The sequence below is a fragment of the Oryctolagus cuniculus genome, chromosome 2 (assembly GCF_964237555.1).
Source record: "Oryctolagus cuniculus chromosome 2, mOryCun1.1, whole genome shotgun sequence".
Lineage (NCBI taxonomy): Eukaryota > Metazoa > Chordata > Mammalia > Lagomorpha > Leporidae > Oryctolagus > Oryctolagus cuniculus.
In genome coordinates, this window is record NC_091433.1 from 96,699,169 (window position 1) to 96,720,866 (window position 21,698).

At 40.2% G+C, this 21,698-nt stretch overlaps 1 long non-coding RNA gene across 2 annotated transcripts in view; it reads left to right on the forward strand.

Annotated features, from left to right (window-relative positions):
• Nucleotides 1-19,905, forward strand: part of LOC138848532 (uncharacterized) — a 49,325-nt gene extending 29,420 nt beyond the window's left edge. For both annotated transcript variants that reach the window (XR_011386400.1, XR_011386401.1), the window contains one exon: nucleotides 19,787-19,905. This is a non-coding gene — a long non-coding RNA (uncharacterized lncRNA). The remainder of the gene's footprint in view (nucleotides 1-19,786) is intronic.
• The last annotated feature ends 1,793 nt before the right edge of the window (nucleotides 19,906-21,698 follow it).

The window sequence follows — 21,698 nt, forward strand, 5'->3', positions numbered from 1 at the left end:
CACACAGAAACACAAAGTGTAAAATACTATTTGAGTACTAGTTATAGCATTAATTAAACACCTAGGAGTAATTGTGTATTTTTTTTTTTTTGACAGGCAGAGTGGAAAGTGAGAGAGAGAGACAGAGAGAAAGGTCTTCCTTTGCCGTTGGTTCACTCTCCAATGGCCACCGTGGCCAGCGCACTGCGGCTGGTGCACCGCGCTGATCCGATGACAGGAGCCAGGTGCTTCTCCTGGTCTCCCATGGGGTGCAGGGCCCAAACACTTGGTCATCCTCCACTGCACTCCCTGGCCACAGCAGAGAGCTGGCCTGGAAGAGGGGCAACCGGGACAGAATCTGGCACCCCGACCAGGACTAGAACCTGGTGTGCCGGTGCTGCTAGGCAGAGGATTAGCCTAGTGAGCCATGGCTCCGGCCAGTAATTGTGTATTAATTACAGAGTTCAACCAATAGTTTTAAGTAGAACATAAAAAATACTAAAAGTGTAAAGTATTAAGCTCTTTATTTTCTTTTCTTGTTTGTTATATGGTTATTTTTTTATTTAATAAATGTGAATTTACAAAGTGCAACTTTTGTATTGTGGCTTCCCCCCCAAACCTCCCTCCCTCCCGTGGCCTTCCTCTCTCCCACTCCCTCTCCCATCCCGCCCTTCATTGAGTTTCATTTTCAATTACCTTCATATACTGAGATCAACTTAGTGTATACTAAGCAAGGATTTCAACAGGCTACACTTACACAACCGCACAAGGTATAGGGTATTGTTCGACTAGTAGTGTTGTTTTTAAGTTTCATAGTAAAACACATTAAGGACAGAGATCCTACATGGGGAGCATGTACCCAGTGACTCCCGTTGTTGATTTAATAATTGGCAATCAGCAATCACCCGAGACTCTTGCTATGAGCTGTCTAGGCTATGGAAGCCCCTTGATTTCACCGACTCTGAACTTGTTTAGTCAAGGCCGTATCACAGTGGAGGTTCCTTCCTCCCTTCAGAGAAAGGTGCCTTTCTCCTTGATGGCCTGTTCTTTCTGCTGGAGTGTTGTTCACCAGGATCTTTCATTTAGATTGCTTTTTACCACCGTGCCATGGCTTTCCATGCCTGTGAAACTCTCATGGACCTTTTAGCCAGATCTGAATGTCCCAAGGGTTGATTCTGAGGCAGGAGTGCTGCCATTCTATGTGGGATACTTAATTTGTATTTCAAGTTCTGGTCAACGTGCATCCTCATCAATGTTTTGCTGGCTTTCCAAAAGAAATTTTAAAATAATTTCTGCTTATTTCCACTATGAATATGTGTGGGAAACATAGGTGGTTTCATTCTTTCTTAAATATTTGGAATATTTTATAATTCTAGATTTGAAATTTTTTCTATAACTTTTTTATTGGTTGGTTGCTAGTTTTCAAGTTGTGGTTCAACTTGTTTGTTTTAAGTAGGAGTTTTCCTATTTTATGTTATATTTGTGTTCTTGGGAATTTGGTTTTCAATATATAATGAATTTTGACTTCTAGTCAAATTTTACACCTAAGACTATCACACATTTCTTCTAGCATTCTGACAAGGATATATTATCTATAAAGAATTATTTTAATTCTTGAAACTTGATATTAGTGTTACTTTTCCATTTGTATTTATAATTACATTTACTTGTATGTTAATTTTGTTAATATTTAAAAAATATATCCTGGTTTGTGGTACTTCAAAAACATCTTTTTATATCTGCTATTATCATTTTGAATACCTTTCTTCTATATACTTTCAGGTTTCCTTTTTTTAATTCTTTATTAGGAAGCAATGATGATTGATTTTTAGTTTTTTTATTCTAACATTCATATAAGGCTATAAATTTTATCTAAGCATTGATTTATCTGCAGCCTATTTATTCCCTCATAAATTTCCAATCTATATGTACAGAGCCTGGCCACCTCCAGTGTCACCATTCCTAGGTAGCCATCACAGACTACATGTATTTCCATTCTTGTGTCTGAAAGACATCTGTTGTGATTGGTAAATCAATGCTTCAAACATTAGAGACAAATTCTTTACAGCTTGAAGAGCAGGCAATCACACCATATCAGCTACCATTTACATGTCTGCAAAATGGATATGGTTCCTGCAAATGTATTATGTTCAGTGCAAAATCTTTTTTTTAAAACTTTTATTTAATGAATATAAATTTCCAAAGTACAGCTTATGGATTACAATGGTTTCCCCCCCATAACGTCCCTCCCACCCGCAACCCTCCCCTTTCCCACTACCTCTCCACTTCCATTCACATCAAGATTCATTTTCATTTCTCTTTATATACACAAGATCAGTTTAGCATACATTAAGTAAAGATTTCAACAGTTTGCTCCCACACAGAAACATAAAGGGAAAAATACTGTTTGAGTACTAGTTATAGCATTAAATCTCAATGTACAGCACACTAAGGACAAAGATCCTACATGAGGAGTAAGTGCACAGTGACTCCTGTTGTTGACTTAACAAATTGACACTCTTGTCTATGGCATCAGTAATCAACCTAGGCTCTTGTCATGAACTGCCAAGGCTATGGAAGCCTCCTGAGTTCACTGACTCTGATAATTTTTAGACAAGGTCATGGTCAAAGTGGAAGTTATCTCCTCCTTTCAGAGAAAGGTACCTCCTTCTTTGATGACCCGATCTTTCCACTGGGATCTCACTTGCGGAGATCTTTCATTTAGTTTTTTTTTTTTTTTTTCCCCAGAGTGTCTTGGCTTTCCATGCCTGAAATACTCTCATGGGCTTTTCAGCCAGATCCGCATGCCTTTAGGGCTGATTCTGAGGCCAGAGTGCTGTTTAGGACATCTGCCATTCTATGGGTTTGCTGTGTATCTCACTTCCCATGTTGGATCACTCTCCCTTTTTTATCCTATCAGCTAGTATTTGCAGACACTATTCTTGTTTATGTGATCCCTTTGATTCTTAGTCCTATCATTATGATCAATTGTGAACAGAAATTGATCAGTGCAAAATCTTGAAATAAATGTATAGTTTTTCAAAAATATACATTCCATTAATTTTGGAAAAATTATTCTATACATAAATTTCCAGTTTTCTAGCACCAAAATAAACTTACCTTTTAGTTTCATTCTCCATAAAAATTTTGAAATCCTCATTGTTCATAATATATATAAGATGTGGCCGGCACCGTGGCTCTCTAGGGTAATCCTCTGCTTAGCAGCGCCAGCACACAGGGTTCTAGTCCCTGTCAGGGCGCTGGATTCTGTCCTGGTTGCCCCTCTTCCAGGCCAGCTCTCTGCTGGGAGTGCAGTGGAGGATGGCCCAAGTGCTTGGGCCCTGCACCCCATGGGAGACCAGGATAAGTACCTGGCTCCTGCCATCGGATCAGCAGGGTGCACCGGCCGCAGCATTGGAGGGTTAACCAACGGCAAAGGAAGACCTTTCTCTCTGTCTCTCTTTCTCTCACTGTCCACTCTGACTGTAAAATATATATATATGGTGCTTATATTTTAATTTTTTAAAATCAAAAATATAATTTATTTTTCAAGTAAGTACATGAAAATTTAAAAAACATGAAAAGTTGTTGGAAGGTTTTCAACTTGGTTTTTTTATTTGTCACATATGTTTTGAAGAGATCACTTGTTCTTGAGACTGGACAGTAGGATAGAAACAGTAAATGCTAAGAAACAGAAAGGAGACAGTAGAAGTTCTGCAGGAGAGAGTATTGGTATCTTGAATCAGTCAGGTCACATTACAGAAATTGAGATCCTGACTTCACTCACAATGTATTAGAAACATCTCATAAAACTTACAGAGTGATTCTATGTTAGAGATCGGCATACTTATATGTGATTTCTAGGTTTGGATGTTGACTTTGAAAAGTGCACATACACTGTACACATCTATTCAAAGCATTATTAGGAAAAGTATAGTTAGTTTAAGGGATCTGGGCCCGCTTCATCATCGGAACAGTCTTGTTGTAGGCTCACTAGCTAGCCCAAAATGGAATCCCTGGGGCTTGCCAGCATTTTCTATGAGGAAAGGGAGTTAAAAATGTAGTTCCATGAGGCCAGTGCTGTGGCACAGTTGGTTAAGCCACCATCTGCAGTACTGGGATCCCATATGGGAGTTTGAGCTGTGGCTTCTCCACTCACAATCCAGCTCCCTACTAGTGTGCCTGAAGGAACCCCTGGTTCATTGCTTTTGCCTGGGCCATCCCTAGAACATTGTAGTCATTTGGGGAATGAACCAGCAGATGGAAGATATCTCTCTTCACCATCCCCAGTTCCCTAATAGCTTGTCCATGAATCCTTGTGAGTTAGGTGAACATTTTCCTTTTTCTTTCCCACTACAACTCTCACCATCCCTCTTTGATTTCAGTTTGGAAGTCCAAGAGGCATTTTCTTGGGAAGCAGAGCTATTTCCACCTTCCCCAGCCATCAACATCTATTTCTGCTTGCTCCTAGGGAACTTCATGGTCAGCAGGTCTCTGAAAGCTTCTGCTATGCAGAGCCTGTGATCAGCCTCTTGCTGATCTTGGTGGAGTCCATGGTTTCTTGTTGCTTCAGCTGCTCCATAAGAACCTCCACCAGTAAAGCCTGCATATTTTTGTATTTTTTAAAAAAATCTTATTTAAGTTACCAAAATTTCATGCATTTCATATACAGGTTTAGAAAGTGATACACCCCACATTATCCTCTGTCACACCAATATTACAAACCTTTTCCTTCCTACCTCTGCTATTCCCACTCATAAGTTTTACAGGATCCATTTCAATTTACTTTATACTCATAAGGTTAATCATACATTAAATAACGAGTTCAAAAATTGGTGTAAAGTAAAAAAAAAATTGTTCCTCAACAGAAGAGACAGGGCTGTAAACAATCATCAAATCTCAAAATAAACATTTCACTCCAGTGGATTACATTATAGATACGATATTAGTTAGCACAGGTCAGAGAAAACACATGATATCTGTCTTTTTGGCACTGGTTTATTTTATGAAGTATAATGACTTCCAGTTGCATCTGCTTTGTTGCTAAAGTCAGGATTTCATTTTTTTAAACTTATGAGTGGTACTCTACCATAATTTCTTTATCCAATCAACAGCTGCTGGACATCTGGGTTGATTCCATGTCTTAGCTACTATGAATTGAGCTGCAATTAACATGTAGGTACAGATAACACTTCCATATGCTGAATAATTTTGTTTTGGGTAAATTCCCAGGAGAGGGATGGCCTCATCATATGCTAGATTTATATTCAGATTTCTGAAGTGTATACATACTGTCTTCCACAGTGGCTGGACCACTTTACCTTCCCATGAACATTGGGTTAGGGTACTTTTTTTATCCCGCATCCTCACCAGCATTTGTTGTTTTTAGATTTCCGTATGAGAGCCATTTGAACTGGAGTGAAGTGAAATTGCATTGTGGTTTTATTTTCATTTCCTAATTGCTAATGACCCTGAGCCTTTTTTCTTTTCTTTTTTAAAAGAAAAATTGATATATTAGCACAGGTCAGAGAAAACACATGATATGTCTTTTTGGCACTGGCTTATTTTATGAAGTATAATGAAGTATCAATTTATTTGAAAGGCAGAGTTACAGAGAGGAAGAGAAAAAGAGAGACAGAGGAAGAGAGAGAGAGGGAGAGCGAGCAAGTGAGCTTGCATCCATTGGTTCACTCCCAAAATGGCTGCAACAGTCAGAGCTGGGCCAATCTGAAGCCAGGAGCCAGGAGCTTCTTCCCACACAGGTGTAAGGGCCCAAGCATTTGAGTCATCTTCTACGACTTTCCCAGGCAATAGCAGAGAGCTGGATTGGAAGTGGAGCAGCCAGGACTCAAACTGGCACTATAGGGGATGCCAGCACTGTAGGCAGTGGCTTTATCTGCTTTGCCACAGTGCACTTCCTTTGAGCCTTTTTTCCAGTATCTGATGGCCATTTGAATTACCTCTCTTGAAAAATGCCAGTTCAAGTCCTTCACCCATTTCTTAACTGAAATGTTTGTTTTGTTGTTCTTGTAAAATTTATGTAGCTCTTTATAGATTTTGTTTATTAACCATTTATCATTTGCATAGTTTGCAAATGTTGAACCATCACTGCATAGCATGAATCATTCCCACTTGGTCTATGTGAATGAACTTCCTGAAGTGTTGTTGGATTCCATTAGTTATGTGATTGTGTGTGGGGTATTCTACAATGAGGTAGTCTACACTGGGGCTCAACTGTTAAGGCTTAAGTGGTTGGAGAGTTAGGGATCATCTTCCTCCCTCTGCAATTGGGGGACCTTAGGCTAACACTCTGTTTTTTCTTATCTAGAAAATGGGCATAGTAGTGGCATCACACTGAGAATGATGTTGGGAGTCTGCTGTGAGTAAAAGTGGTAAACAGATGTATGTCTACTACATAAAAGTGCTCACACCTGAACATGCATATGTGTGCATTGTACATAAAAGCATCCAAACAAGCACATGTACATTCCTGGATGTGTGCCAGATACCTGTAAGGTGCTCACATGCAGACACATGTGAATGCACAAACCTATACCTGGCACACAGGAGGTGCTCATACCTGCACATGGGCCTGCATGAATGTGTGTCTGACATACAAACATTCCCACACCTGAACATGTACACACAGATATGCACCTGTTACACAAAGATGTTCACAGAAGCACATGTGTTTGCATAGCTGTGTGTCTGGTACACAGAAGGAGTTCATACTCATGTGCACACATAAGGCCCCAAAGATGGGAGTAGGCACAGGTTAAGTTGGGTACCCAGGTTCCTAATTCAGACAAGGTGTCTAAGTAGGCCCCAGGCAGAGGTTATGTAGGTAGACTATCAAAAAAATGTCAAAACAATTTGGCACACAGCAGATACTAATAAAAGTTGTCCCCCTTCGGCCTGAAGAAAGTGTGTGACCTACAAGGTGAATAAGCCACATTTGTTTCAGAAAACATTTTCTGGAGCAAATGACCTGCAGAAGGAGCACTTTACAGGCCTCTCAGCTAAGAGGATCATTTTACCTCTGGATTTTGCCTTTATCATCTGACTTTTGCAGAGGAGTTACTGCTGCTGCATTTTCTTAGCACAGGAGCCCATCACTTTTACACCTCTCATGGCAGACACAGATCCAGACACAGGACACAGGAAATTCAAGGGTCACCTGATAAAAATAAGAAGTTTTTTTTTCCTATCTGGACATCCTGCAAAAATAGGCTCGGTCTCAGGTAAGAATGGCAATATTATGGTTGGAGGATAGTAGAAGTAACTCCCAGATCCTGAGCGCTACAAAGACAGATATCTTTTTATGAAGATTTATTCATTTATTTGGAAGGCAGAGTTACACACAGAGAGGAAGACACAGCACACACACACACATGCACACACATACACAGAGGCAGAGAGGAGAGATACCTTCATCCAGTGGTTTGCACCACAGATGACTGTAATGGCTGGTGCTGAGCCAGGATCATCTTCTGGGTCTTCCACATGAGTAGCAAGTCCCCGAACACTTGAGTAATTCTCCACTGCTTTTCCCAGACCATTAGCTGGGAAATGGACCAGAATAAGAGCAACAAGGATGTGAACTGGTGTCCATATTGGATGCCAGCCTTTCAGATGGGAGCTTTAGCTGCTATGCCACAGCAACAGCACCCCTCAATGACAGGTTTTTATCACTTGTTTTGTCACCCTTATTTAAGTATAAGGAAAATATTTCTTTCATTCCCACATGATTTTGCAATTAAAAAATACAGGACACACTGATAAATTTTAGTTTCAGGTGAATGATGAATACCTTTTATTGTGTTCTTCATTGCAATATTTGGGAATTAATTGTGCCAAAACATTGTTATTTGTTTGAAATCCTAAATTAACTGAGAATTCTGAGTTTTATCAGAAACCATTTGTTGGTTCCTGCAAACCATGGAGCAAAAGTTGGATGAATTACTTCCATTCTGCTTAGGGACTTCCCTTGGGGGTAGGAGAGATTTTATCCACTACTTCCACTAGGATAAACCTAGCTTTATTTTTCTCTCAAGTTTTATTTAAATATGAGATTAAAAAAGGTGATATAACTCACTAATGGATGAAATTTCCAAGTTTTGCAACCAAGAAATTTCAGGTTCTTATTCAATCTCACTTCCTTAAACCCCCCACTTTTTGACAGGCAGACTGGACAGTGAGAGAGACACAGAGAGAAAGGTCTTCCTTTTCCATTGGTTCACTCCTCACTGGCCGCTGGCCAGGAGCCAGGTGTTTCTCCTGGTCTCCCATGTGGGTGCAGGGCCCAAGGACCTGAACCATCCTCCACTGCACTCCCGGGCCACAGCAGAGAGCTGGACTGGAAGAGGAGCAACTGGGACAGAATCTGGCACCCCGACCGGGACTAGAACCTGGTGTGCCAGTGCCGCAGGCAGAGGATTAGCCTATTGAGCTGCAGTGCCGGCCAAAACCCTTTCTTATACTCACTCCTTCTGGAATACCAAGAACAGAGTTAGAGGGGATTACTGAATACAAGCACCTTGCACCCCTTTTCCTCAAATGGCCCTGAAAAGTGAATAAGGAAACCATAGCTGCTCAGTCCTCCTAGAGAACAATAATATCTTTTGATTTTTATAATTCAGAATTCATTGCTGTTAGTCTTCATATTCCACAACACATCATCCAATCTTATAGTTCCTTGGTACTTTCGTTTTAAAAATTCTTTACTCCAGAAAGACCTATGAAGACTGTTTAGAAGATAACTTAGAATCCAGAAAGCATTACATTGGAAATGCTTATCGCTCTTCCTAAGAAAGAACTGATAAACACATATGGGTATCTATTTGAGGTATATCCATACACAAGTCTATTGCTAGCTGAAAGCATTTTGTTCACCTGAGAAAGCCCCATCTCTCTTAGAGGAATTTCAGTAAGGCATCACCTGCACCTGGACAACTCAAAAGCAAATATCTCAACAGGTGGACAGCATCTTTATTCAACAAAAAAGTGTCACTTCCACTGTGAAGGTTCAGTCCTCACCAGACAGGATGTGTGCTTTGATGAGCATGATGAAAGCAACCTTTCAAAAACCCTACTCTGCATATATGGGGCATTTTGTGTTTTACACAAACTAAATAAGAAGGTAGAGTGCCCTGATGATGCAGCTATTAAATATTATTATGATGTGACAAAATAGTCAAATGTTTGTGCTGAATGCCATCTAGGAGGCAATAAAAGTGTAGGTGATTACAACAATATAAAGCAACAGAAATAAAAGACAAGTTGGAAAATACCTATTAATGTATAAATGGTGATTGTGGGAGCATTGTGTGTTTAAGCTTTTCTAATTATTGTCTCAAACCTTAGAAAAATTTTAAATTTTTAAACATAATTTCAAAGGAATTTTTTCACTGGATTACATAAATAACAAGTATTTTAGAACTGTTACAAAACCAACATTAAATCTCAAAAAGCTCAAAGGATAAAAAGTGAACATGAGGGGCCGGCATTGTTTTGCAGTGGGTAAAACTGCCACTTGCAGTGCTGGCATCTCATATGGGCACCATTTTGAGTCTCAGGAGCTTCACTTCCAATCCAGCTCCCTGCTAATGCACCTGGGAAACCAGTAGAAGATGGCCCAAGTCCTTGGGGCCCTGCACCTGTGTGGGAGACCTGGAAGAAGCTCCTGGCTCCTGGCTTTGAATTGGCCCAGCTCCTGCTGTTGTGATCATTTGGGGAGTGAACCAGCAATTGGAAGACTTATCTCTCTCTCTATGCCTCTGCCTCTCTGTAACTTTGCCTTTCAAATAAATAAACAAAAAAAAAGTGAACATGAAAGACCCAACCTTAACAAACATTGGGCAATCACAGATATTCTAAGGTACAGATTGGCTGGCACCCTGCGATGCTTATGTGATGAAGACCACCGTTGCCCTGAAGAGGTGCACTGAACTGGGCAGGTTCTTCTGGGATAAGATATGTGGCAGGAACTTGGATAAGGACAGGAGAGTTGGGAAAGGCATTCATGCTAAGGGCAAATGTCAAGATAAAGGAAGAGAGGTGGGAAAGCGTGCTTGTTTAATTAGAGAATGGTTATTTAGAAAGTGGGCTCAAAAACAGATGCATGTACCCCAGAATTGATATACAACAATCCATTACATTAGAAGAATTAATTGGAATTTTTGAGTTTTTTTTAAAGATATAAGTGTAACCTTTTGTGTATGCTTCTAAGGAAAAAGTGGCTGTCTTTTATGCATGTATGAATATACTATACACATGTATGAGCTGTATACAGCAAAGCAAGTCCTTACTGACAAGAGTGTTTAATCTTCTTCACTTGGTATTGGGGAAGTACCTTCAACTCTCCCTGACAATTTCTTTGTCTATTTAGCCCTAACATGGTTTGCCTTTTTTAATTTTCAAAGTTGTTTTTTGTTTATTTACTTGAGAGGGAGAGAGAGAGGAAGAAGAGAAGGCAGAAAGGGAGAAGGAGAGAGAGAAGAGATAAAGGAGACAAAAGACAGAGCTCTCCTATGCCCTGGTTCATTTTCAAAATAGGTAGAACAGCCAGGAATGGGCTGATCCAAAGCTAGGAGCCAGGAATTCCATCTGTTTCTCCAGTGTAGGTGGCCATGATCCAAGTATTTGTAACATCAACTTGCTGTGTCCCAGGATTTGTGTCCAAAGAAAGCTGTAGTGAGGAGATCAAGCTGGGAATGGAATTAAGGCACTCTGATACAGGATGCAGCTCTCTTAATAGGCATTTTAACCACTAGAGTAAATACCTGTCCCTGCTTTTTTAAGGTAACAGTCATGGTAATTAGACTTCATGCCTATTTGGAATGTCTAGAAGCTTTCAAGTCAGCTTAGGGCAATTCTAGACATGGTAGATTCTGTTTCATGTCTAGCAATATAAGGAGATGCTCCTCTTCCTCGATCTCCTTTTTTCAAACTTGTGTGAAACAAGGATGATAAATCAGCCAGGAGAAAGTCACTGCCAAGGCTGAATTGTGCCCCCTAACCTTAAGTTCTGTGTTGAAATTATAACCTGTAGTACTCTACTATTTCATAGGCAGGTCATTTGTTAGCAGTTAGGGTGAGGTTATACTAGAGCAGGGTGAGTCACAATCTGATGTGGATGACATCCTTATGAAATGGATTTGCAGGCAGACATAGGCAGTCAGAATACAATGTGCACATGAAGGCAGAGATCAGGGGTGTGTGTCTACAAACCAAGGACACCATAGATTGCCAGTAGCCCACCTGACACTAGGAGAGAGGCCTGGAGCATATTGCCCTCCACAGTTCTCAGAAACTGCCAGCCCAGCTGAGCATGATCTCAGACCTGCAGACTCCAGATCTGGGGGACAATGCATGTGTCTTGTAAAAAGCCATCCAGAGTATGGTGCTTTGTGATGGCAGCCCTGGAAAACCAACAGGAGTAAAGGCATTCTTGCCATTTTTTCAAATGCAATCTGGCAACTCAGAGGAGCAAATCATATAGTACCTTTTTACCATGACTTTAAAATAATTTATTTTAAAGATAATGAGAGAGAGAGAGAGAGAGAGAAAGAGAGAGAGAGAGAGAGAGAGAGAGCGATCTTTAAATATTGGTTCACTGCTCAAAATGCCCACAGTACCTGGAACTGGGCCAAGCTAAAAGCAGAAGCAAGAAACTCAACTCATGTTTCCCAACCAATTATACGTAATCTCTGCTGCTGCTTGTGGAGTCAGTACTTGAAGCTAGACACTCTGGTAAGGCATGTGGGCATCTCAATCAGTATCTTAACCACTACACCAAATGCCAGCCCTCTTAAGTTTTTGAAGTACCTACATATTTTTGTCATCCTGCACAAGAATATGTTTCTCCAGGATAGCTGAGGCCCTGGCTATGGTCATCTTTCATCTCCACATTAAGCCCAATGACTGAGCCACAAAACACTAAGAAATGTTGAATAGATGATGGAGTGAATGAATGGATAAGTATGTTTATGTTCCCTCTCCTTCTGGAAACTGCATCTCCATTTGGCCTAAGGGACATCATCTCCCACCCTCATAGTCTCTATAGTAAAATGTGGCTGCTTCCTCCAGCCAAGGGTGGGGCACAGGGCCTGAGTCTGAGCCTATCACTGCATTCTACACTCTTGCCAGAGTGGCTGATTTCTGTAATTGTGTAATGAGGGCTATTGGCATTTCAAGAAATGGGGAGGGATGTGATAGCATCCTGTTTGAGCCAACAAGGAGAATGAATCTTTCCTGCTTAACTGAGTGTGGCAGTGGAGTAGGTCTGACAGTGTTGGGGGCTGCCCTTATCCCAAGGTTCCTTAGGCAATGCAAGGTCAAGATATAGATCTCATATTTGATTTGGAGAGCTGGATCATGCTGCTTCTACCGCTAGGTCCACACGTGGGCTTCAGAATTGTGAGCCAAAAGTTTCCTTTTCCTTTTCGACAAATTTGCCTTAAGTTTTCTTTTTCTCCCTCTTTGAAACAATTCTAAAATACATATGATGAGATTTATCATTTTAGCCATTTTTAAATATGCACTTCAGTGGCATTAACTACACTCATACTGTTGCACAGCCATCACATTTGTCCATCTCTAGAACATTTTTCCTCATACAATTAAAATTCAGCATTCATTGAACATTAACTCTCCATTGCTCTCTCTGCACCCCTGTCTCTGGTGACTTCTCCCCACCCCATGCTGCTTTCTGTCTTTATGAATTTGACTACTTTAGGGATCTAATAGAAGAGGAGTTACACCATATCTGTCCTTCTGTGACCATCCTATTTCACTTAGCATGACTTTAAGTTCACTCATGATGAAGCAAGTGTCAGAAATTCCCTCTTAACATTGATAAATATTCAGTTTTATCGATTGACCACATATTGTCTGTTCACACAGAGATTTCTGGGAAATTAGGTTGCTTCTACCTTTGATTAATGTGAATAATGCTTCTGTGCACATAAACGTATACATAATTTTTTTAAGTACTTGCTTTCCACTCATTTTACTATATGAGGATACTTCAAGTTACTCATTGAGAAGCTGAATTAAAAGATGTTTATTTTGGTGCAAAAATTTCAAAATCCATGTAAACTTTTTTGCCATTTTAAATTTGTTTATTTTAATGTTGTTTTTGATTATCAAAGAAATTATTTAATTATGCTTCTTTGAATGAAATCAAACATGTTTTATGAACTTTGATGCTTTCTCAGTCTCATGGATTTCAAAATTTTCCATGAAAATGAACTTAAATTTTAATTCCATTTTCCATGAACTTTTGGAAATATCCATGTATCCAGTATGTTGAATAATATGGTAATTTTATTTTTAATTTCTCTGGTGAATGGTTATATTGTTTTTAAATTCTCACCAGTTGTGCACAATAATTGGATTCTCTGTTACAACTAAAATAGTTCTCCTTGATACAGAACACCCACCCCTGTCTCATCACAGCTGTTACTCCCTGAGAAATATCCTCTATGGTCTATTAAAACATTTCACCCCCAACTGTATAAACATACATAAATATTAAGGTTTTCCTAGGAGGGATGGTGCTTCGATCTCTCCTAAGTTTTTAGCAATGATAGGAGGCTGTGGTAGTACATCTTGTCCTTTATCAGCAGTCCTATTGCTTTTTAATTTTTCTGATAATCATGGTAACTAGCCTGTAACCTCTAATGGGGATCTCCTTGGAAAGAATTCCTAACAGATCATCTGCTTTTGTCACTATAAATCTCTGAAAGGCCCAAACACTGATAACCATTCAAGACTGGGCATCCATTGACACTGTCAGAAGTCCAGTCCCTTATTTCTGAAGGATCAGAGGGAGAAGGGGTGGAAATGTTGTCTGCACCTATAGGGGGAGGGTCTGGACACCTCATACTCTGACACCCTTAAGCAGGCCTGAGCTCCCTCTCGGTAAAGTACCCATTGTGACAAATAGAAGGTATCAGATGTGTGTTAGTGTTCATCATTTTCCATGCAAGCTCTGTCTCTCTGATAATCTGCATGTGCACAGAACTGAGAGGGCCAAAAACCAAAAGTCCTGGAAGGTATGCACAAGAGGTTCATTGTGAACAAGATTAGAACACACATGGGCAGTAGCCATCATCATGGGAAGAAACAAATTTTTCAAAGAGTAGAAAATAATTTGGATCTTTAAAAAGAAGTCAATGTTAAATCATTAATTTTAAGAAATTGCATTAAGATTCAAAGGATAGGTAATAATTTCAATTTTTTTCCCATTTTCCTTGTCTCTAATCTCTTGGTCTCATAAAACACACCTGCTGCTCATATCCTGAGGTGAGATGGGAACAGGTGGAATGGATGAAGAATGGGATCTCTATCAGCCATGTATTCTTTCCCATGGCCACAGTGCTAATGATGCTGGTTTCCCTTCCTCTGAATCTGATCATTTCTCAGGCAGCAGCCTTCTCTGGCCCTGCTAAATTGTGTAGCCCCACTGTGATTTAGTTTTTGTTTGTTTGCATTTATGCTACTATGGCACAAGTTTTTCTCTGAGGGTTTGGGACAACCTGTGACAAGATTGACTGCCCTAACCAGGAGAAGAACTTGGTCTCAGGGTTACTTTATGTGTATAGATACGTAGAACAAAGGAATGGGGATAGGCTGTGATGTGGTCAAAAAGATCAATGAACTCAATTCTCTGCTACTTTGTGGTGAGAGTGTTCAGTTGTTCATGAGGGCATTATGGAATGAATAGAAGTTACTTTTCACACTAGCAGGACCCTAATGGGTATCTCACATGTTCACTCTTTGTTTTTGGTCATATTGATAATCAATGGTAATATTTGGGACCCAACTTCACTCAAGGCACTGTGTCAGCCATTCACATGCACCACCTAATTGACAGTCACCAGTCCCAGGAGGTAAGGACTTGAATAACACCCATTTTCCAGATGAAGAAATGGAGGCCATGGAGGTGAAAAAATCTGCCTAATTCACTGTCGAGTTCCCCAGTGGGGACCTGAACCTGGGCCTTCCAAGTCTTTATCTCTGAGCTACTGTGTGAAGACACAGAAGATAATTATATTAACTGTATGCCCATACCCCTAATACCATCACAACTTTTAGCTGCTAGCCAGCTCAACAGACTAAGTCCTATGCCTATGGGAGTGGAAAGGAAGACGCAGAGTTTGTCAAGGGGAGGGGCCACAAATTTGGATTTTTGCAGCATCAGACAGGAAGGACCCTGGAGATAATCTCCAGAAAGGATTTGATGGGAAAAGAATTTGCATGTGTGCTTGGGGAAATGTCCAGGATGAAGAAGACACACACAAGTGAAGGTGCTGGAAGATCACTGCTGGATTTAAAGCAGAGAAATTTCATAATATTTTAGGTTGTTCAGGGTCCAGTTTGCTAGGGAAAAGACCTGATGATATCATGATCAGCCATAGGCCTGGGATAACTAGGGTTAGAGCTGGAAGTTCAATAACAGCCCTACCCACAGCCTGGATGTAAAATGTCAGCATCATCAGGCTTAGAAAACAATGGTTTAATTTTCTCAAAATTTTTTTTCAAAATTAATTTATTTGGGGTGGTGGTACATGGAGACAGAGACCCTGGGAAAGTTTTTCATCAGTTGGTTCAATCCTCAAATGTCCACAATGGCTGAAGCTGGGCTTGTGTCTGGCTGGAATCAGGGTACAGGAACTCAGTCCAAGTCTCCCATGTAGGTGGGAAGGGCCCAAGTGTTCAAACCATCACCTGTTGCCCCCAGGGTTTTTATTAGTACAAAGATGGAAATTGAGCCAAAGCTCTCTAATATGGACATCTTAACTGTTAGTCCAAACACTCCTCTCTGATAAATCTTGTCTTGACCAAATACACAGCAGAATAGTGTTCATCTGCCCTGCCTTGCTGTGCCATGCCTTCCATTCCATTTTCAGGCAGCTGTAAGGATGAAACAAGGCAAGGGAAGGGTACAGTGACGTGTCAGTGACAGGTGTGTGGAGTCAGTAGAGATAGAGTTGAGTGGTTTTCTTATGGACTACTTGCCAGGTGCATGCTCTAGATCATAATCTAACTGAATCCCATCCAAGAACAGAAAAAAAATAAAAACAAAATGTCTTTGGCCATTGTTTCATAGGTTTTAGAGCATAACAATTGTTTATAGAGCATTCACACTGTATGAAGTATTATAAATAATCTAGAGCTGTTTTAAAGTATATGGGAGTATGTGTATAGGACATGTGCGATTGCTAGGCCCTTCCAAACAAGAGAATTGAGCATCAATAGGTCTGGTGCTAGCAGAGGAACCCTGAACCAATTCCCCAAACCAAGGAACAATTGTACTGATGCTACTTTCATTTTCTAGATGGAGAAATGGGAGACTTCTTCTAAGGTCACATAGCCAGTAAGTTGTAGAATGGGGATTTAGATTCAGGTTTTCCTGACTCCATGACATGTTGCAATCTGTTCATTTTACTCTATCAAAAAGCCCTAATTTTAGTATAAACACACACACACACACACACACACACAGTCAGCTCACTGAAGCAGGAGTAGGATCCAGGGAAGGGAAGCTCTGGAAGCACCACTTATTTTGGTCATAGTAAGGCCCATCATGTTTACTGGGATCAGAGCAGAACTGAGGTTGGGAGACTTGGAAGCCATTCTCACAGATGCACATTCCATTGCCACTGAGGCCATCTGCACATTGGGAGCAAAGGCATGCCTTGTGGATTGTTAGGACACATACCAGCAATGGAGTGTCAGAACTCAGAACTCAAACAGAATCTCTCTCTCTCTCTCTCTCTCTCTTTTGACAGGCAGAGTTAGACAGTGAGAGGGAGAGAGAGACAGAGAGACAGAGAGACAGAGAGAAAGGTCTTCCTTTTTCCATTGGTTCACCCCCCAAGTGGCCGCCATGGCCAGTGCATTGCAGCCAGTGCGCTGTGCCAATCCAAAGCCAGGAGCCAGGTGCTTCCTTCTGGTCTCCCATGGGGGTGCAGGGCCCAAGCACTTGGGCCATCCTCCACTGCCTTCCTGGGCCACAAACACAATCCCTCGTGAAAGCACTTTTCTGGTCTCTTTGAGGGAAACTGATTCATCTGTGTACCAGTCATGATGAACAAGGATGAACTTAGTTTTCTTGAGTCAGGAATTAGAGCTTGAAGGGAGTTCATAAAAGGGAATCACAGTAAGATGGAAGTGATAAGACAGGGACCTGCACAATTAATGCCTGGCCTTTCTCTCTAAATTCTCATGTGCTCTGATACTACAAAATGAAGTGAATTCTTTCACAGATTAGCAAATTTACCTCCTATCTCCCCCCAGGTAGACCAGATTTGTGTGGTTCAACAGGCATCATAATTGGGTGAAGCCATCTTCCTGTTCACCTGCCCACAAGTGTTAGTATTGGCCATTTCTAACTCTCATCCACACAGTGCCCCTACTCATGGTTGTAGTTTTCCATTCCCATTGAAAGAACCTTATTACACTATGGGTTTATTGAATGCCCAGAGTTTTAATTTTCTCATAACAATGACAACATTGTTAAAATTTCTTTCTTTAAATAAATAAAGGGGAGAGTGATCCAACATGGGAAGTGAGATACTCAGCAGACTCATAGAATGGCAGATGTCCTAAATAGCACTCTGGCCTCAGAATCAGCCCTAAAGGCATTCGGAGCTGGCTGAAAAGCCCATGAGAGTATTTCAGGCATGGAAAGCCAAGACACTCTGGCAAAAGATCTCTGTGAGTGAGATCCCAGTGGAAAGAACAGGTCATCAAAGAAGGAGGTACCTTTCTCTGAAGGGAGGAGAGAACCTCCACTTTGACCTTGTCTAAACAAGATAAGAGTCGGAGAACTCAGAGGGCTTCCATATCCTTGGAAACTCATGACTGGAGCATAGGGAGATTACTGATGCCATAGACAGGAGTGTCAATTGGTAAAGTCAACAACAGGAGTCACTGTGCACTTACTCCTCATGTAGGATCTCTGTCCTTAATGTGCTGTGCATTGAGATTTAATGCTATAACAAGTACCCAAACAATATATTTCACTTTGTGTTTCTATGGGGGTGCAAACTGTTGAAATCTTTACTTAATGTATACTAAACTGATCCTCTGTAAAAAAAAAAAAAAAAAAAAAAAAAAAAAAAGAAAGAAATTATCAACTCCCAACTTGACTCTCACTGGGATTAAACATGACAATAGGTCTGATCTGATTTCATCATCATTTAAAAAAATCATCTATTATTTTTCACTTTATGTTTCTGTGTGGGAGCAAACTGTTGAAATCCTTACTTAATGTATACTAAGCTGATCTTCTGTATATTAAGATAATCGAAAATGAATCTTGATGTGAATGGAAGGGGAGAGGGAGTGGGAAAGGGGAGGGTTGTGGGTGGGAGGGACGGTATGGGGGGGAAGCCATTGTAATCCATAAATCGTACTTTAGAAATTTATATTCATTAAATAAAAGTTAAAAAAAATTCTTTCTTTAGCTTTGACCTCCAAGTTGTATGAGTTAATGTTTCCCATTACATTTCATTGAGTTTTGCAGATGGGTTAAAAAAAACAGCCATTGAATAGAACTATATTTTAATGATAGAATATTTCCTGGATGGGAATTTAAAAAAAAACATATTTTAATTATTTGAAATACAGAGTAAAAAGGAGAGATATACAGATCTTCCACTTCCAGGGCTAGACCAGGCTGAAGCCAGGAGCTAAGACCTCCAACTGTGTTTCCCTTGTGGGTAGCTGGGGCCCATAACTTGGGCTGTCATTGGCTGGTTTCCAAGGCCCAATATCAGGAATCTTGATCACAAGTGATGCAGCCAGGGTTCAAGTCAATGCTCATATGGGATCACAGCACTGCACTACAATACTGGTCCCTTCATGGGATCTTGGAGATGAATGCAGGCAAACTCTCATATCGCTAGTAGAAGGAAAGTGAGGTTCAGAAAGCCATGAGTTGTCCAAGGCCTTCAGCCTGCAACAGGAGAGGAACAGGCTGGAAGCAGTGTCACTGAGCCATAACCAGCTGCATATCAGGACAAGATTCTTTTACACATATTCCATTTTTGTTTTCCAGTAACTAGTATATTTTTTTCTTAGAAAAAGTTACTTTTATTTATTTGAAAGTGGGAGAGATAGGAAGACAAGGGTAGATCTCCCTTTTGCTGGTTCATTCCTCAGATTTCTTGCCTCTAGATTTATGAAACAAAAAAATACTGTGTTAATGTCACAGTTTGTGGTCATTTGTAGTGGTTGTTGTAGGAAATTAGGGTACTTGGGAAGCCCCTGTTATGTGGAAACTCTCCCAAGGAATGGTGATTCACAATTTATGAGACAGAACTTCAGGCCTTTGTGTCTTCTCATCCCTCAGGGATGTAAATTAGGCTGTCAAATTCTCCTTGTCAGCTTTCTCAGAATTGCATCAAAATGTTTTCTGCACCAGTGGATTGTTGGACATCTTCTTTATTTTCCTAAAAATTTTCATTTCTCTGTCTCAACACATCAATGGAGCAGGATTAAGTTGATGGAGGGAGGAATGGGAACTGCTGTCAGTGTGCAAATCTTGCCATTTTAAGCACTGAGCTCAGTTTCTTCTATTGATACACCATTTTCCAGAATCTGTTCCTAAAATGAAGCATTCACAGCTTTTATTCTGTCTTTCTAGAGCACTAGTGATGCCCAGACAACCTCAACAAAAGCCCTCAATATCCTCTAGCTTATTACTGGATGAAACAATGTTGTTAGAAGAGTTTGATAGAACAGTGAATCTGATTAACAATTTCTTGACTAACAGCTCTCTATGATGCCCTTTCAGGAGCTGTGCTGAGGAAGACGGATTGGCTCCAAAACATATTTTCAAGGTGACAATGGACCACATGTTTTATGTGTCTATAATAAAATAAAGGTAAACATACATGGACTTGCTTATAATTGCTATGCCAAATGCCCAATCCTATCCCACTCCTACTTATTTTCTCTGCTTTTCTATTTAGCATTCTCTAATATTGATATTTGCTTATTAAATAAAATCTATATTGTTACTAATACTAAATAAGTACTTACTTAACATAGTTATTGTCCATTGAGTAGAATGAAAATTCCAGAGTTGGACTTTGTTCATTGGTTTATCACTAGGATTTAGAATGGTGCATGGAACCAAGCTGGCACTGAGTATCTATTGGTTAAGAGAATGAGGCAATCATTGTCACCATCTACAGTGACTCAATAGGATACAGAGTCTATATGCTACCAGACTTGGGATGATATCACAGGCAAAGGAGCTTAACTGAATATCCCAGCCTTATTTTCATTTTAAAAATAAGTTACATTTCAATGCCATCTCACTAGTCCCAGTGATCAATTTATGTTCACAATTGATCATAATGATAGGACTAAGAACCAAAGGGATCACATAAACAAGAATAGTGTCTGCAAATACTAGCTGATAGGATAAAAAAGGGAGAGGGATCCAACATGGGAAGTGAGATACACAGCAAACCCATAGAATGGCAAATGTCCTAAACAGCACTCTGGCCTCAGAATCAGCCCTAAAGGCATGCGGATCTGGCTGAAAAGCCCATGAGAGTATTTCAGGCATGGAAAGCCAAGACACTCTGGCAAAAGATCTCTGTGAGTGAGATCTCAGTGGAAAGAACAGGTCTTCAAAGAAGGAGGTACCTTTCTCTGAAGGGAGGAGAGAACCTCCACTTTGACTATGACCTTGTCTAAACAAGATAAGAATCGGAGAACTCAGAGGGCTTCCATATCCTTGGAAACTCATGACTGGAGCATAGGGAGATTACTGATGCCATAGACAGGAGTGTCAATTGGTAAAGTCAACAACAGGAGTCACTGTGCACTTACTCCTCATGTAGGATCTCTGTCCTTAATGTGCTGTACATTGAGACTTACTGCTATAACGAGTACTCAAACAATATATTTCACTTTGTGTTTCTATGGGGGTGCAAACTGTTGAAATCTTTACTTAATGCATACTAAACTGATCCTCTGCAAAAAAAAAAAAAAAAAAGAAAGAAAGAAAAAAAAAAGAAATTATCAACTCCCAACTTGACTCTCACTGGGATTAAACATGACAATAGGTCTGATCTGATTTCATCATCATTTAAAAAAATCATCTATTATTTTTCACTTTATGTTTCTGTGTGGGAGTAAACTGTTGAAATCCTTACTTAATGTATACTAAGCTGATCTTCTGTATATTAAGATAATCGAAAATGAATCTTGATGTGAATGGAAGGGGAGAGGGAGTGGGAAAGGGGAGGGTTGTGGGTGGGAGGGACGGTATGGAGGGGAAGCCATTGTAATCCATAAATCGTATTTTAGAAATTTATATTCATTACATAAAAGTTAATAAAATAAATAAATAAAATAAATAAATAAATAAATAAAAAGAGAGAGATTTACCACGCATAACCTGAGGGTGTCACCTTTGCACACCCTTAACCAGGAAGAACCAAGCAGAGCTCTCAGGCCGCACCCATCTCAAGCCTCCAAGGCTCCTCCAACAGCAGGCAGTCCACTTAACACGGACACAGTATAAAATAAAAAAAAAAAACGCACAGTGACGCAAGAAAAATTAACTATGCCGAGTAACAAACACAGAAATAGAGGGAGCAAGATCAACGATGACACTATGATGCCTCCAAATAAGCAAAACACCCCAAGCCAAGAGTATGAAGATGATGAGATAGAAGAAATGCAAGATA